This window comes from Schistocerca piceifrons, chromosome 2, assembly GCF_021461385.2.
Source record: "Schistocerca piceifrons isolate TAMUIC-IGC-003096 chromosome 2, iqSchPice1.1, whole genome shotgun sequence".
Classification (NCBI taxonomy): Eukaryota; Metazoa; Arthropoda; class Insecta; order Orthoptera; family Acrididae; genus Schistocerca; species Schistocerca piceifrons.
Genome location: NC_060139.1, coordinates 1,095,249,197 through 1,095,266,090, shown reverse-complemented (window position 1 = coordinate 1,095,266,090; position 16,894 = coordinate 1,095,249,197).

The following is a 16,894-nucleotide window of genomic DNA, read 5'->3' as shown; positions in this document are numbered from 1 at the left end:
TGAGGTATGTGCTGCATGGTGGGGGAATGGTGAGCTTCTGCTTTAGAGACCTGAAAACTTGACATGTACTCTTTCCCTATGTGCACTTAAACCCCACTTACCCTATGCATCAACAAGTCTGTAACCATCTCTAGGCTATACTTATTCTGTATGCTGTCACTCTGTGTTTTAATAAACTGTGAAGTTTCTGTATCTCTGTTTTTCATTGTGTTCCAAGTCACAACAAATGTAAATGAGCAAATGGGGGAAGCAGGCAACTGTAACAGAGGTTAGGATATGCTGGCAGTGTGGGCGATGAGAGCAGAGTCCCTCTTGCATGGTTGATAACTGAATATTTTTGTTACTTGTATTCTCAAAAAATTTGAGAAAGGCAGTGTATTATAAAATGGTTGCTTATTTCTTGTAGCACAAGTTTTTGACAGATTCACAGTTTAGTTTTAGAAATTTCTCTTCATTCCTTCTAGAATGAGATAATGGGATGTACCTTTGTCACATCTCTTTTTTCTCTCTCTCTGTTTTATCAGAAGGAATGAGTTTTCTAGAGCTAATGATTGCATTACTTTCTTTCTATGTTTGTCCATGTTTCCAGCCAAATGGTAAGTAAATGTTTCACTTCAATGAGGCTCTCAGGTACTGCATTGTTGCTAAATGTGATAATTTCATCATTGGTGGAAGGCTCAGTGGGACATTGTCATGGCAAGACATGATTGCATGTTTGTTAATGTTAACATGTTTATCAGAAAAAGGAATGAGTTTTCTAGAGCTAATGATTGCATTACCTTCTTTCTATGTTTGTCCATGTTTCCAGCCAAGTGGTAAGTAAATGTTTCACTTCAATGAGGCTCTCAAGTACTGCATTGTTGCTAAATGTGATAATTTCATCATTGGCGGAAGGCTCAGTAGGACATTGTCATGGCAAGACATGATTACATGTTTGTTAACCAGGTGTCATATACTTCAATATCCTAATAATAGTGTAATGCATCGGAAGACGACAGAAATAAAGGTTCCAGAACTGAGATTTACACTATTGGATCATCATTTCAAATAGTCCTGACCTAACTTCTTCTGATTAGTCTCTGCCTAGTCCACTTAAATAATAGTACAAAGTCAACATCTTTTTATGAAATAAAAGTTGCATAGCAATAATGCATTTTCAAATTTGTAATGCATTAATCAATGCATTATTTACTATTACAAATTTATTCTTACTTCATATTGACCATCTTCGATCATGTCCCAATTTCAATTCATTTTCATTTTTTGTTGTTACAAGTTCTTCAAATATTCCCCTTTCATGTAACTTTCTTTCTTCTGTCCATAATGATCTTGTCTTCTCTGCCTTGGAATATCTCTGTTGTATATCTTGTCCTGGTGAGATTAATTTATTTTATTTATGATTCTTGAATATTATTTCGTTTGAAAATTTTCTTGACCCATTTGAACCAGATGCTACCTGTTGTGAAACAGCAATTGGTGTAAGATATCTTGTGGTCAAGTGCATACTTCATTACTGAGTGATCAAATTAGCATTTGGCAACCTTTTAGCAGTGGCCAACTTACGAATAGGTAGCTGGTTGATCTTCAGACCCACATAAAAGGCATAAAATAATTGAAAATGAATTCATATTTGACGGAAATAATTTTTGGTATTAGGCCACACTAAACACTAAAAACAAGTAAAATACTGATGTCAGATTATGAAAAGAATATTTGTTACTCACCATATAGTGAAGATGGTGATCTCCACTATATGAGTAGCAATTTATCCTTTTCCTAATACTGTTAGTATTCCATCTTGGATTTTCCAGTGTTTAAAATGCTGATGTATTTTGCAGTGGTCCTCTTCAGGATGAAATGTTAGTATTTTAATTGTTTTTAGTGTTTCATAATGGCACAGCCTTCCTCTCCTCTTCAGGACCATTGCAAAAATGCTCAAAATGTCGGTATTTTATTGGTTTTGGTATTTTGGAATGAGATGGCCTAATATTCAAAATGATTATATACAGATATAATATTATTATTATTATTGTGATTATTATTTTTAATACTGAAACTGCCCATGGTAGTCTGTGGACTTAAGCAGTTGATACCGATAATTGATTTGGCATCTTTGGCCTGTAGCCCTGCATCTAATGTGATGAAATATGTGGAAGCAGGACATATTGGGTGCATGCATCTGATAGGTATTTCATATGGATAGACCTGTGTACAAAGGATTCAAAGAAGGAGTCAAACTTGAATCAACAAGTACTTTATAGGTTGAGAGCGCAGCAGGCTACTCCTTTGGGAGAGGTAGGAATGGTATTTGGAGGATGTTGTTAATTTCAAGGCATGTTGAGAGAAGGTTAAATCCGTGATGGGTGGACGTTTTGATGTAGAAGGTATGGCAGTTGTTGTTAGCACTAACTGATTTAATGTTCTATCTTGCTTTCATTTTATTTTAATAAACTATACAACTTGCATTAGCCTATGAAAATAAAAACTGATGAAGACAGAACATTATCTTAATTAGTAAAACTGTGATCTATATAATGATTTTATATTGTACATTGACAAAGGTATTGTCAGATATGGTATTGGTTGTCATTTCCTAGGTTGTAGTATGCAATAAATTCTTAATTCTAAGGGAGTTCCATTGGTGTTGTTCTGGAGGGCCACATAATTGGAGAATAGCCCGAGTTGATAAGTATACACTATCCCATATCCTATGCCATTCTTCTCATTCTTGATCTCTCTTATGATAAATTTGGTTTCAAAGTATTTGAAAGAAAGTATCAAGAAAATAATAAATTCTTCATTCACCACACTCTTGTGGTGAACTACTTCCTCTTGTCCCTTTTTGGACTATCCCAAAATGTGTTCATGTGTGTGGTCTACCTAACTTATTTGTGGCCAGTTAGTAACTTCCATTCAGAATGTTCTGAAGTCATCATTTGCATATTTTTGTAAGGCTAGGAGACTATACATTGTTTATATTGTTTACCTAGCTACCTTATGTGAAGCCTAGAAAGAAACTGTCAAAAACTGTTTGATTGGAATCATCTGCGCTTGCTGAAAGTATCACTGGTGGAAGTAAGTTTAAATCATACATTAGTGATTCAAGTACTTTGTGATTGTTTGTTTTATGATAGAAAACCACTGCTGAAATCTCCACAAACAGTGATACTGCTGTTTTTCTTAGAGAATTTTATTGCGCAGGTTCTACTTTTGCAGGGATATTTTTAATATACTTAAGGCTTCCCTGTAATTTATTACTGTTACAGAAGCATGTGCTTCTAATTGTGTATTGATGCCATGACATTCATAAATTGGTCAAGTATGTTATCAGAACGCATGATATGTCTAACCTATCTTTCATTTAAATTTCTCATATAATGATTCCTTGCAGAAGTGTCCATTCCATTACATTAAGTCTGGAAGATAAAAGGAGAGCTGCTTTTTGTTTTGATTAACATTTAATTACAGTGACATAATGATTACAGGGCATAGTCTCAATATCTGATGTCATCCTTAGATACATTCAAAATTTTGCGAAGTATGAAATGTGTGATGGCTGAGTTAGTTGTAATAATTATTTTGCACAAAATCTGTGGAAGTCGTTTTTCCCTGAAACATTAAAATTCCTTTGTGAATCTTCTTTAAAAAAATGGCAAGGTTCGCACCCAAATGCACACCACACCACAAGTGAAAGAACACATTTATTTTAACATACACGCAAAACAATTTTTACAATAAATCATCGCAAAAAGACAACCATGGGTACTTCTGAGTTCATATCACTGATAACCTTCCTAGTCCTTGCCCCCCCCCCCCCCCCCCCCCCTCATTAACTTCCAATGAGTTTTCCATCTCAGGTTGTCAATTGGCTTTGTCAGACAGTCAACACATTCTTATCACTCGCAATATATTCCTAACCTATGTTGTTGGCTTCCACCTCCTCTTGCATGAAGAAAATCTAAACTGATATGCTTGATTCTTTCTGAACAACAACAATTTTTAGCAAGTTTCTTTGCACTTTGATTATCAATGAAAATCTTCATAAGATGGGACAGAAAACTATCTTGATCAATTTCTTTCAGAAAATTGTTCATTCACTTTGTTTTTCTTACAGATTCACCCAGTGCAACAAACTATGCTTCAACAGTGTAACAGTTCATTATTTTCTGGTGCTGTAGCTTATAGCTCCACTTCCAAAATCTGTCAAGTATCCACTAAAGGATTTATTGTGATTTGGATCAGGTCTCCAGTCTGCATTGGTATACATTTTGATTTTCTTACCATTCTTGTGGTAAGCAATAATGTAGTGTGTGTGACAGCATGCCAGCACTTCTCACTTGGATTGCTCCTGAACTGGCTTAAATAAGTCACTGGGTATGCTAAGTCTGGTCTTTCATGTGGTGCCAAGCATAGAAGACTTCCAGATGTAGGTTTGTATTTTGATACAACCTGTTCCTTAAGCTTGTATTCATTTGTCACATTTTGTAGCTTTACTTTCATGATGAGAGGTATTTTCACACATTTGCAGTTTTCCATTTGGAATTATTTTAAGATTACTTTTGCATATGCTGCTTGGTCTAAAATCAGTGTTCCGCCTTCTCTTGTAACTCGAACTGACTGTATGTCATGCTACTTCGAGGTCTCTTACTTCAAATTCAGTGCTTTTACTTATTTCACTTTTCTTGCCATACAACATTATGTCATCCTCATATGCAGTTACAATGAGTTCATGCTTTAGGTCATAGTAAACACGGAGGTCACATACTGACCGCAGCATCCCATGTTTGCACAGGTACTTCTCAAGTGCTGCTGGACTGATGCAATCCAAAGATGTGCTTTCCAGACCTGCAGATCCATTTGCCATTGTGCAGTTCCTTGTGTTCTGTTATGCCAATTAATTTTCATCATAGTTTGTCAGAGGCATCTGTGAAACCGATGGGTAATTCCACATGGGTTTCATCTTTTATGTCAGCTGCCAAATATGCCATAATGACATCTAACTGATGAATTTCCCAATCTTGTTGAACTGCTGTTCCTGTAAGTAGTCACATAGTTCTCAATTTTTTTCAACTCGGCTGTAACATTTGTCGTAATCAGTTCCTGGTCTTTATTCATTACCTAAGACTACTACTCATGCTGGATGTCTGGCAGTTCCTCCATTTTCATATTTTCACTTGAAAACCACTTTTATTCATATTGTCTTTGTGTTGTTAGTACATGGTACAAATTTCCAGGTTGAGTTTTGAATTAGGTTTTCCAGTTCTTCTGCAGTGATTCTTGCATTTGTTTTTGTAATCAGCTGACGTGGCTTCCTGTATACTTCGTGGACCTTTTGAGCTTTTGTAGTCACATTTTCAATAGCACACAGCTTCTTCTTTCCATTTGACTTGCAATGTGTCAGCCACTTCATTGGTTTGACATGTCACCTATAATGTGTTCTGTAATTTTTGTTTATTGTAGGTTCTCATAGTTCACATTTATTATCATATCTTGTGGACTAATCATTGTCAGCACTCTCATCCTCCCATTCAGTCACCTTTCTTACATCAATGAGTTTAGATCCCACACGTTTCCAAATCTCCACTTTGTTTGATGTCAGATTCTTATCCTGTTGACATAACATGTACATTATGTGATGATCCTTCATCATCTACAGTGGTTATGGTCTTCAGATCAACCACTTTTCTAACACATTTGTCCAACTTTGTGGGAAAGATATTTCCATCAAATACAACTTCTCTGATAATTGTTATATTTCCTAATTCTGTATTTTTCCACAGTTTGTAGGCTTTCATAATTTATAAATATCCAACCATTACAAGAGGTTGCACTTTTGATTCAAATTTGCCATTATGTGTTTTTCATTTTTGCCCATGCATGACATCCAAATAATTTCAGATGATTAATGTTTGGTCCTCGTCTGTGCCATTGTTCGTAGGGATTTTCTTCAACATTTGCTGTTGTAAGGCATCTATTTTGCTAGTAATTTCTCATTGCTATTGCTTTGCCTCAGAACTTTTGTGACATTCCACTCTCAAAAAACGTGCATCATACAGTATTTAGAAAGATCTGAGTGTAGCGTTCTGCATCACCATTTTGTTGACGTGTGCCAGAGATGGTCAGCTGCCTCTGAATTCTTTCATTTTGCAGATATTCTTGTAATTTATTCATATATTCAGTTCCATCGTCCATTGTATGAACATAGCATTCTTATCATTTCCTGCTGAAAATTTTCTGCATAAACTTTGTATTCTTTGAATGACTGAAACACTTCACTTTTGACTTTGAGTAAATATGTTACTGGATATCTTGAATAATCTTCAATTAATATGAAAAAATATTTCGCTCCACTGAGAGATTGTGTGGCAGGCACTCAATACATCACAATGTACCAAACATAGAGGTTCCTTTGACCAAGGATCTGCAATCCTGGGCCCATAATCTGGAATCTGCTTGTATAAACTGCGAACCATTGTGAGGTGTACAACAGAAGGTATGTCCCACTGTACCAGGTATTAGGACTCTTCCCCATTCCATTTATGTGTTGAGCATGGGAAGAATGATTGTCTAAATATCTCTGTATGTGCTGTGATAAGTCCAATCTTGTCCTCATGATACCTATGTGAATGACACACAGGGGATTATACTATATTCCTAGAGTCATCAGTTAAAGCCATTTCTTCAAACTTTTCTTGGGATAGTTTACATCTATCTTGAAGAGTCTGCCAGATCAGTTTCTTCAGCAACTCTGTTACTCTCCCATCAGTCAGACAAACCCATGACCTTTCATGCTTCCCTTTTTTTTAGGTGTTCAGTGTTCCCTGTCAGTCCTATACAGTATGCGTCCCGCCCACTTGAATTATATCCTAGGATGGGTCACATGAGTTGTCTCCTTTGTAGACTGACTGCATTTCCCTTATATCCTACCAATGAACCAAAGTTTCCTATGCCCTTTACCTGTGGCTGAGACTATGGGATCACTCTGTTTCATATCCCTGAAAATTGTTACACCAGGTATTTGTATAAGTTGTGTGATTGTAATTGTAGCTCATTGCTGTTATAGCCTTAAGGACTGTTTATTTTTATTTTGTCAATTGCATAATTTTTTATGCAAAACACGTCATCTTCCATAAGCAAAGCATGTACCTTCAGCTCATGTTGATCTACACAGAGCTATTAATTAGTGTGCACCACTATAAGCAGAAAATGCAGGCTACATTCTGTTTTGTGTGCTTATGAAAGCTGATAAAGCTGATGTATTGGGATTGTGCACCACCTAATTTGCAGTGTATACTTTTGGAATATTTAAAGACTAGGAATGTAAGTTTTCCACTGAGGAGTTGTCAGCTATCACTTTAAAACATTTAAAATCTTCAGAAGTAAAAGCATAAGAAATCACCAATTATTTGTTTAAAATATGTTCCCATAGAACATAATGACTGTAACTATTTTTCCTAATCTGGATTTATTAATCTCAACTATCAAATATTCAAATAATGTTTAACACTTTGTTGTAATATCATTTCCAGATTTCTCACATCCCATGGAGCAAGTAACCAGAGACAATAAATTGGAGTTATCTAATCTTGGTCAGTTTTGTAACTACAGTATAGAAGTGTGTGCATTTACCAACAAAGGTGATGGTGTTAAAAGCCAGCCAATATTTTGTAGGACATTGGAGGATGGTATGGCTTATGTTAGTTTTCACTGCAGTTTTATTTTCACCAAGATAATTTTTTAATTTTTGTAAACAGTTCATGATGCAATTAAAAGAGTTTTCTACATCAGTCACTTATTATACCACTAAGCATTTCAGCTGTTCATACCATCATCAACATGTTGAATGTTATGCAGTTACATTCCTGGCAGTACTCAACAGCAAAACCACATGTGCAGTGTGAAGTACACATTCAACACATAGCAGTACGCAAAGTTTATTTGAAAATTTTCTTCAGCTAAAAAGAAGAAACATATCCTCTTGTCCACTTAGTCTGCTGCTGTCCTCACTAGCACTAGAGCTATAACTATTTAACCTGATAGTTATGGCATTGGCTGTTAAAGTGGATTGTGGTATAATAAATGAGTGATTGACATAGAAAACTGTTTTATTAGTGTTTAATTATTAGTTATAAACCTGATGATGATGTCCTTTATGGGCAGATTAATTATTAGACAGCAATTCTTGCTGTAAATGTAAGATAACAAAGTGAAACTTTTAGCCAGGTAGGTAACTTAGGTGTTGGTAATGCAGTAAGAGCATTGGCCATTAAAGACAAGGGTCCCAGTTTGAGTCCCAGTCCAGCAAACATTTTTAATCTATCAGAAAACATCATTTTCTTCCATAAATATTCACATGATATTTCTGTATTTGTAACATAACATAGATGAAAAGCTGGGTGATACATGTGCTCTCCACTTGGAAATCTTATGTATATGAACAAGAGGTACGTGTGCAATACCTAACATGAAAATCAACAGCCAGTAACTTAATGTAATAATAAAAATACCTGTTCATATAATGGATAAAACACTGTATCATTCCAGAGAAGCAGTTATGTTTTCTTGCTTGCTCTTTCTTCATCACTGATTCCATTGCTGACTATTACTCTGGGATGGAACACCTGAAATGACATGTAATTGTAAGTTGATTTTGATTTTTTCTGACTTCTTTCATTTTCTCTATTGGATTTGAAAGCTTTAGGGAAGTCAGAATATTGGTGAATCAGAAGACTGAAGCATTGTAGGTTTTTTCTATAAATAAGTAATCAGTATAATAGAAAGAAAAATTCCATGTGGGAAAAATATATATATAAAAAAAAAGATGCTGTGACTTGCCAAACGAGAAAGCGCTGGTAGATAGACATAATAAAAAACTCCTTACCCTCTCCCTTAAAACCCACATCCTTTCGTCTTTCCCTCTCCTTCCCTCTTTCCTGATGAAGCAACCTTGGGTTGCGAAAGTTTGAAATGTGTGTGTGTGTGTGTGTTTGTGTTTTTTATTGTGTCTATCTACCAGCACTTTCTCGTTTGGTAAGTCACAGCATCTTTGTTTTTTATAAATAATCAGTATTGTTGATAAAAGTGAAACAGTGGTACATAATCAGTAGCTAAATATTATGAATAAAAATGCAACTTTTACCGTTGGAAGTAGTGACTTTTCTATTAATTAAAGTACTTATTGGAAATGGTTTCTTGCTTATGTACAATATTATTTATTTAAACTTATTATATACTTAGACTAGTGTTAATGATGTTGTTGTTTTGGTAATAAGCAGAAACTTTGTCATGTATGCTCCTTTTTGTTATTTAACTTCATGACGCGTTTCATATTCTCAAAAGTTCTCTTGTATAATGAAGCCTCTGGAGTACATTACATTATGAATGAATGAGTGAATGAATGGACTTATGCTTGTTGAACAAGAAGGTACCACAGGGATTGATACTGGGAGTGCGCTTGTTCTTGTTACATATAAATGATCTTCCATCATTTATCCAATAAGCAGAAATAGTTCTCCTTGATGGCAATGTAAGTATTATAATCAAGATTAGTAGACTAATTTCAACATTTGAAAATGTAAATTAAAACTCACCAAATAGAGGAGGCATGTGAGAGACAGCCCCATATAAAGGTAGACTTAGAGTATAATTCAGCTATAAAATAAAGTCCTTCATCAAATGGATTAAAACACACGCACATTTTTATACATACAAACACACACACACACACACACACACACACACACACACACACGTCATCTTTGGTTGTTGTGGCCCCTGTGCTGTGAGTACTAAACTCAGCTAGGTTCAATAGTGGGGGTACAGATGAGGTATGGTGCATAGAGGGCGAGGTTTAACAGCATATATGGGTGAAGATGCTGTTGGAATTGATACCTGAGCTGAAGCACTTGACATTGCAGGGGGGGACTGCATCATTACCCATGACAATTTAACACCACACCATGCCAAACTTAAAGTTGGTGTCACTAATGAAACAAAGAGTGAAGACCAGGTTTTTTGCTGGAGGGTTGGGAGGCCGACTTGACTGAATACATTGAAGGACCCATTGAATTAGGTAGCACCAAGTTGCTGTAGCAATTTACAGGGAATAATAGGGAACTCGTCAAGCAGTTGCTCCAGTTGGCTTTCCAACTGGGAAAAAAGTGTGTGCTGGCTATCAAATTCAGTAAGGTGATCTGTTGTATGATGAACCTGTGCATCTGTGATAGTATGCTGAATGGAAGAAAAATAGTGAATGGATATTGGAAATTTGCCAAATAGAGCACTCCATTAATGAAGCCTTGGATCCAAACAGTGACAAGCAGTTCACGGTTGTTGAAAAGATGAAATTTGTGAAAAAAAAAACTCTTGAAATTTAAGTTGATGTTCCTTTTCTGCCTGAATGTAATGCTGCTGATCTGGAGTAAGTGTTTATAACTTAAATGTGATTGGTTTCTCTGTGCCATCCTTACTTTATGAGAGAACAGCCCCAACACCATGTGAGGTCATGTGGAGGCCTGATTTTAACTTGTGAAAAGCTCAGTTACACTGTTCGGATTGTTCAGAATGGTGTCCCTTTATATGGAGATGATTTAGTGGATGGACTATGGAAACTGGATGGGTTGTGAATAGAAATCACACATTGGTGGAGCAAAGGTCCTCTTCTCTTAGTATAAAATGTAAATTACTGACTACTGTGTGAAAGAAGGAAAAGTTACACTTAAGGTCTTTCTGTGCAGAGATTATGGAAACCAATTGGAAACTGAGCAAATGCACCCTAGCCATGTAAAAAGGCAACCTATGATTTTTTATAAAGTCAGAATGGCATGTTCAGGACTAATACCTTCTGTGAGTCTTCATCAAGAGGTGACTGGAAATATGCTTCTGCAAATTGATTTTGGAGTATAGTTTACCTCCTGAAAGTTTAGAAAAGAGTTCATCTGAAAAAAGCAACAGATGTGAATCGACATCCACTGTAGCATTACTGGTCTGCTTAAACCATTGACTGCCCCCAGGTTCCCTGACGGTGACTAACAGTGAAGCCCACTGACTTGAAATGGGGGAAAAACTTGTTGATGTTCTAGCCCATATAGTTCAATGTTAACCCCATCCTTAATGACCAACAGAATTCAGCAAGTGTAAAGTCTAGAACTTGCTGTCCGCTTTAAACCAATGTAGATCTGTAAGTCAATCAGTGGTGCAAATGAAGTGTATCAATAGGAGCACAGGGTACTGACAAGCTGAGGGAATGTATTGCTTGAAATAATGAAAATCCAAAAGTGAAATATGCATTGAGGCCAAATATATTCTTAACTAACGATCCACCACAACCGCCACTTCAAGGTGACTCCATGTCCACGACTTTGAGTGTGCTTTACTTAGCAAGGGAGCACATGCACACATACATGGGCTGATTTATAACTGAGATCAGTGTCTTGGTATCAGAAAGAAAGAAAACTAGAATGTCTTACAATGGTGCCTGTAACAAAGTTGCACACAGTGCCAGCATCAGATCACTGCCTGAAATGTTATTAATTTGCATTGGTTGGGGGGGTGCTATCTGATACCTGCTGTGCCACAACATACTTCGTAATGTGACTTCTATGTAAACACTCATAGCACTTACTCTCAAAATTTGGACATTCCAAGGAAAAACAGTTTGGGCAACTTGGTAACAAAGAGAATTGCTGTGAATGATGCCTGGTGCAAACCCGGGATTGCAGAGAACACAGACAGGTGGCTGCTGCTTGTTTACCACTTAAGAACCTGTGGCTGAAACCCACTGCACTGTATCATGTAGCTCTGGGCCACCTGTGAAATGTTAGGACCATCTGAAGAGAGAAATGTGACTGTTTGCTGAAATATTATAGAGTACAATTGAACTTTCTTGTAACAACATCAGTTACAATGCTAACTCGACTATAACCCCATGATTTCTGTGGTACGTCCATATTCCTTCTAAGGAACATACCTACTTCTCATCCTTGCTTAATACGACAAATGTATATGTGTATAGCTCATATATAATCCCATTTTCAGCCTGAGTTAGCAACAAGATTTTCCAAGAATCAATGTGCTGTACAAGGAAATCTGTTGTTGTAATACAGCAACCTGGCATATTCTTGTATCTGCCCTTCCATCAGCGGTAGGTGTAGTATATGCTCATCACCTCATAAATACCCTAGCGCATTCATACTACAGTAGTAGTGACAGTTGCAGAACTCTTCAACAGTACATGTGATGTCAGTTTCCATAGCAATTTGTTACAAAGCACACAAATTGTAGAACAGCATAGACAGTAAAAGAAAGTTTTAATGGTGGGAGAAAAATTGAAACTGATTAATGAAATCTAGAGTGGAGCTAAAAAGGTTGATGTGTCGCTAATTTGGCCTCCAAATTCCACAGTCTAAACAACTTGGAAGAACAAGATAAAATTGTCACTGCATGTGAACAAAATGGGTCTAAAATTAAGTTTCTACAAAAAGCGGACTGGAATGATGTGCATGAACCACTGCTTAAGTGGTTTAAGCAATATAGAAGCATCAATGTAACCATTAGTGGACCTCTCCATATAGTGAAAGCAAAAGAATTTGCCTAGAAATTAAAAGATGAGGAATTTGTGTGCAGCAGTAACTGGACTGACAGATTCAAGCAACATCATGGAATTACTCTTGACAAAGTGAGTGGTGAAGCCATCAATGTGAATACTAAAACATTTCAACAATGACTCACCACTGTGTGGCATAAAATTCATGAAGGATATGCAGATTGTGATGTCTTAAATTCAGATGAGACTGTCATTTTCATTAAATCAACACATGACAAAACTCTGCAATTTAAGGGTGAAAAATATGTTGAAGGCAAGTTATCTAAAGAATGAATTGCAGTTCTGGTTTGTGCTAATGCAGATGGAACTGATAAGAAAAAAACTGCTCTTGATAGGTAAAAATAAATCCTGGGTGTTTAAAGCATATAAAAATTCAGCCAGTGCACTACAACGATAATAAAAAGTCCTGGATGACCTCTGAACCTTTTCTAGCCGAAATAAGGAGCTTAGAATTCAGAAAGGAAAGATACTGTCGACAACTGTCCAGCACGTCCTGCACTCTCTGATATGGAGAATATTAAGCTAGGAATCTGAAATGTCACTATCATAAGCTCATATTACTGAAAATGATCACATCAAGAAAAACATCAAGAAACACATCAAGAAAAAGGCACCACATTATTTCTGATCAACTCTTATGTCTTACTGGAATTTTAATTTCACACATTAAGAATGGACAAGTTGATTTTTTTTAACAATATTAATGTGTAGTCATTTTACCATCTATGTTCATCCAATACAATACTCCATTTTCTTTGTCTGACAAGGAAATTTTAGATTTAATTTACATTACGGAGGCTGTCATTAATCAGATCTGAGCCATGCAGTTAGAGGCACCATGTCACGGATCGTGCAGCCCCTCCCGCCAGAGGTTTGAGGCCTCCCTTGAGCATGGGTGTGTGTGTGTGTTGTTCTTAGAATAAGTTAGTTTAAGTAGTGTGTCAGTCAAGGGACCAATAACCTTTGCCGTTTGGTCCCTTGGGAATTCACACACATTTGAACATAATCAGATCTGACACTGTCTCTCACAGATTCTTCATAAGAATAATCATCCTGAGGTTCTTCTCCATTGGTGGATTCAAGTCTGCAATTTTGATTGTTTCAGTCTTGTATAACCATTTGTCTGCAGTACTTAAATATTTGTGTACAAGTTTAGCAACCATCTCACGTATCACATAATATTCACGTATATATCTTGTTCATGGCTTCATTTGGCACCATGCATAGCTCCATAGCAAGTAGCAAAACAATCAAAGGATTCCCCATAATATGAGTGAGAAAATTAAGAATATAATGGTCGTTAAAAAGCTTCCATTCGAGGGCATTGCTGCAGCATATATGCAGTGTAACACAGCTGAAATGCAGATATAAAAGCACCAACATCTAGACGAAGGATTAGTGTGGCATTCGTGTTTTTCCACATGCATCTGGTAAACGTGGAACTGTGAACTATGGCGATGTTATAGCCAAATGTGTGTAAATGGGACTAATGTGCTATTTTCTTTTCTTGTCTACTGGAGGACAAATACTGGAGACATCCATCAAAGAATGAAGAATATGTGTAGGGCAGTATGTCTGTCGAAAACCATCATTGTGAAAGGGTTCTGTGCTGGTTGTAGTTAGACACAAGATGCCAATTAATCATGGAGGCTAGCTTCATCCATTACATAGAACAACAAGTGGGTAGTTGATGATGCAATTAGGGTGGGCCAACACATAATCACACACGCACTAGCAGAGTCTCAACATCTGCTTCAGTAGTGTGCAACACACAAGCTGTTAGGAGTCAGGTTACTGTAATGTCTATGGCCTGTGGTGGGTACCCCAGGTATTGAATGCCAAACAAAAGGCCCGTGGCCTATTGATTTCGAGAAACCTGGTATCTGCATCACTGGGGAACAGTACTGCACAGTGTTGGAGATATTTCAGTAAGCACTTAAAGTGAAACACCCAGGAAAACTTTGCCAATGGGTGCTGCTGCTTCATTATAACCCATGTCCCCATATCACAAATAACATAATTCAGATGTTATGCCAACTCAAGTGGGAGAAATCTGAGTAACCACCCTATAGTCCTGGTCTCTTCCCCTGTGGTTATCTTGTATTTGATGCCTTAAGAAAGGCCTTGAAGTGTCAACAGCTCCTGTCGCCTGTCAGACGAAGATGTGCAGCGGGTAGGTAGAGGCTTCTTCACTCAGTAGGACACTCTTTTTTTACCAAAAGGGTATCTTCAACCTGTTACATTGGTGGGATGATTTAATTACCTCCTTGCTCACAGTGATTCTGGGCTGTGCAGCCTCTGGATGGAAACTTTTTGATCACCTCTGATTCTGACTAATTTTGAGCTATGAATTTTGCTCCTAATAATGTATTTATAAACATTTACCTGGATGGCAGGGCAACTAGTTGCAGTGTTAGAGCCATGGTGAGTGGGGGAAGCAGAGAAAGGGAAAGGACTGTGCAAGTGTGCTGGGCGGTGGAGGGGGGGGGGGGGTCAGAAGGTGTTTGGTGACACTGGAGTAGGAGCAGAGGAGGGGATAAAGGAAAGTGGGTGACAACAGAGACTAGCAAAGGTACAGGCCAGGAGAGTTATGGGAATGAATGATGTGTTGCAGGCAGTGTTCCCAACAGGGCTGTTCTGAAAAGCTGATGGTGATAGGAAGATTCCAGATGGTATAGGCTGTGAAGTAGTCATTGAAGTCGAGTAGTCCATGCTGATGGGCATGCACAATATCTTGGTGGCTCAGCTATCTCTTGGTCACATTTTTTCAGACACAGCATTAGTAGTGTTCTGCCTGACACAGTCATGTCTTTTAAATATCTGGGCATAATGTTGCAAAGCACTATGAAATGGAACAAGCATGTGAGGATAGTGGTAGGGAAGATGAATGGTCAACTTTGGTCTATTGGGAGAACTTTAGGAAAGTGTGGTTCAGCTGTAAAGAGGTCCACATGTAGGATGCTGGTGAGACCTGTTCTTCAGTACTGCTCAGGTGTTTGGGATCTGCAGCTGGCCAGATTGAAGGAATACATCGAAGCAGTTCAGAGGCAGGCTGCTAGTTTTTTTACCGATAGCTCCAAATAACATGCACATGGTATGAAGATGCTTCAGGGAAGACAATGTTCTTTCCAAGATACACTATTGAGAAAATTTAAAGAACCCGCATTTGAAGCTGAACGTAGAATGAGCCTACAGCTACCAACATAAATTCTGTATAAGGGCAACAAAGGTAGGATACAAGAAACCAGGACTCATATGGAGGCATACAGACAGTTGTTTTCCCACCACTCCATCTGTGAGTGGAATAGGAAAGGAAGTGACTAGTAGCAGTACAGGGTACCCTCTGCCGTGTATCATACAGTGGCTTGTGGAGTATGCATGTGTAAACATAGAAGCTAAGTTGGTAGAATACATGGCTGCCTACACAGGTGGCCCTACCCTGCTATATCCTTCTCCCTTACTGTATCATGTCCCTTCTGTATCCCAAGTACCCATCCCAACTGAAACTCACTGCAGTCAAGCTTCAGTACCAGGAGGCAACAATAGTTACACTTGTGTTAGTTGCGCTTGTGTTAATGTGCGTGTGTTTTTCTGAACTGAAGAATGACTTTATCCCATAGCTTAGTCTACTTTTAAATATATCTACCTGCTGCTCAACACCTTCTCTTTGTTGTGAGTAGCAGTCTACCATAATTAATGTTATGGTTTCATATTAAATACTTTTGGATTAAAGGAGACCACTCTCCAAAAAGCAGGAGTATTTTCTCTTGTTGATATGCACACGCAAAAGATACAAGACTTCCTAGGTTTCAGAGTTACCTTTTGACAAACTAGAGTAAATCACACACACACACACACACACACACACATACACACACACACACACACACACACACACACACACACACACACACACACACACACAGATTTGTTCGCATGCGTGCGCCAATGTCTCTACATGATGCCAGCATGATGTAGAGGCATAGGTGTGTGTGTGTGTGTGTGTGTGTGTGTGTGTGTGTGTGTGTGTTTTACTCTACTTTGTAAAAGGATAACTCCGAAAGCTAACAAAATTTCCTTCCTTTGTGTGATCCTATCGTTAACTCAATGATCTCCTTTAATCCAAAATTAATTACATTATACAAGAGATTTCCTACAATAGGTTTCATATTAAGCATATTTATGCACTAAATAGGCAATTGATAGTATTCTGTGTTAAGTTACATAAATGCTGTATTTGAAGTACTAGATAAAAACAGTAGCTGGGTACTGTAAGATGACAAGTAACAG